This window comes from Notothenia coriiceps, unplaced genomic scaffold (genome assembly GCF_000735185.1).
Source record: "Notothenia coriiceps isolate Sejong01 unplaced genomic scaffold, NC01 NC01_scaffold00037246, whole genome shotgun sequence".
NCBI lineage: Eukaryota > Metazoa > Chordata > Actinopteri > Perciformes > Nototheniidae > Notothenia > Notothenia coriiceps.
In genome coordinates, this window is record NW_011369947.1 from 2,346,991 (window position 1) to 2,349,638 (window position 2,648).

Here is a 2,648-nt window from a genome sequence, read left to right on the forward strand (position 1 = left end):
CCTGACAGGTACGTTTAACAACAAATCGAGACCCCAACCCGGCCTAATCCTACAGAATGTACTTATTAGCTGAAGAGGACTGATGCTTTTACCCCTCAAAAAGTTGATTTTATGTGAGAGAAATATGAGTTTTACCCCAAAAATGTATGGGAACTTTTTTTGTAGTCTACATTACTAGTTAGATGTTCTGTACTTGAACATGTACAAATATTGTTGCTCTGAGAAAATTAAGATAAGATGTACTCGAAAAGCTGATTTTATTTAGATAGATAGATAGATAGATAGATGGAGAGATGGATAGATAGATAGATGGATAGATAGATGGAGAGATGGATAGATAGATAGATAAATAGATAGATGGATAGATAGATAGATGGATGGATGGATAGATACTGTAGATGGAGAGATGGATAGATAGATAGATGGATAGATAGATGGAGAGATGGATAGATAGATAGATGGATAGATAGACGGATAGATAGATGGATAAATAGATAGATGGATAGATAGATAGATGGATGGATGGATAGATACTGTAGATGGAGAGATGGATAGATAGATAGATAGATGGATAGATAGATGGAGAGATGGATAGATAGATAGATAGATAGATGGATAGATAGATAGAAGTTTGGAGGTTAAACTTTTTATTTGTATTTCACACAGGGATGGCGCTGAACTACATCCTGCAGAATAACTTCCAAACCAGTGCTTGGAAGTTATTCTGCAGGATGTAGTTCAGCGCCATCCCTGTGTGAAATACAAATAAAAAGTTTAACCTCCAAACTTCTATCTATCTATCCANTATTGTAGGGCCATACCTATACAAAACATGTCTGTGAAGTGTTTTGCTTAAAATACCAAACAGATCACCCATTGTAGCCATGCCTCATACTGTTCATACTCCTCTTTTTCAGCCCTGTTAGAGAAACGCAGATTTTGGGTCCTTAGCTTTAAAAATAAAAAAAAAGAGGAGGCGGAGCTAATGCCTGATCAGAATTCTACCGGAGATAAAGTTAAATTCTACTGTGATAAAACGCCATCCTGTTCTAAACCACATCAAGGATTCTCTCTGAAACAGTCTGGAGCTCAAATGCTTTTTCTCTCTCAGGTTTATCACAAGGTGAGTTCTTTTTTTATTTCCTGCTTTTTAAAAAGACATGTGCTCTCCAGTACAGGTTAGCTCTGAGTGTTAGCGAGGCTTGCTAATGTAAACAAAGTCGAGATTACGTCCAAAACACGTCAGGCATTGTTTCTGATAGCGATTTTCTGTGGGTCCGCCGCAGATTTGCTGCCGATTTGACGTCATATCGGCATTAAATCTGTATCCACTCGTTGTTCCCCCGTTTTTAAAAGATTTGGGTACGGAGGTAAAGAGAAAGGGTTTTATTTTCTGACGCTGCGTGAGTTCCCCGACGCACCGGGGACACATATTGATGTATAAAAGACATTAAAAAAGTGCATTTTGCATGATAGGTCCCCTTTAAATAATGAAGTCCATAGAGATGTCTTCAAAATTCAAAGAGAGTACATTTTTCATTCATTAAAAGGCCAAATTCTGCATTTATTTAATGTATGGTGTGCCTCCAGGTAAAAGGAAACATGTTGACAAAGGAAATAGTTTAAAATATAATCCAAATCTACAGACATTTTTAATATGTTCTAAGATTTGAAAGTCATCCAATAATATCTGGATTAAATTCACAGATTTATGTTTAATCGTAAATAAAAGTGTGTTTTGTAATGTTATAGCCTCAATAACGCAGCCAAGATGCTTTACTGTCAGAACATTCCCTTTTAAGATCATGATATCTAAATCTAACAGTGTTTTTAAACATGAGTATCTGTACTTCTACTTGAGTAAAGGATGTGTGTACTTCTACTTGAGTAAAGGATGTGTGTACTTCTACTTGAGTAAAGGATGTGTGTACTTCTACTTGAGTAAAGGATGTGTGTACTTCTACTTGAGTAAAGGATGTGTGTACTTCTACTTGAGTAAAGGATGTGTGTACTTCTACTTGAGTAAATTATGTGTGTACTTCTACTTGAGTAAAGGATGTGTGTACTTCTACTTGAGTAAAGGATGTGTGTACTTCTACTTGAGTAAAGGATGTGTGTACTTCTACTTGAGTAAAGGATGTGTGTACTTCTACTTGAGTAAAGGATGTGTGTACTCCTGCCGTCTTCCTACCTGGACCCTTGACGCTGTTACACAGGTTGATGGTGAGCTCGTCCACGATGTCCACCAGGAACTTGAAGTCGTTCACGTTGTACATGTGGATGTCGTCGGGGTCCGAGGCGATCGACCTCAACTCGCCCTCATCGGCGTTCTTCACACCTGAGACGGAACAAAGTAAAGGAGTCAAAACTGTGCCGGGAAAATAGAGCCTAAAATCAAGACGAACATGAAATAAAGGACTCGTGACATTTACATTATTTTATATGACCTTATTTACAAACAGCTTCTTCTTGTTTTAAGCAGCATTTTACAACTGTGTTATTTCCATAAATTCTTGTTAGTTGCGTGTCTTTTAATAAATACCACCGTACCGACTGCGGTAGAGCTCGCTGCCGTTCTCTCTCAAGCTCTGCGATGTGAACACGAATTTCGTCCTGAGACTTCCGTCAGTGTCAGATGCCAATTCTCG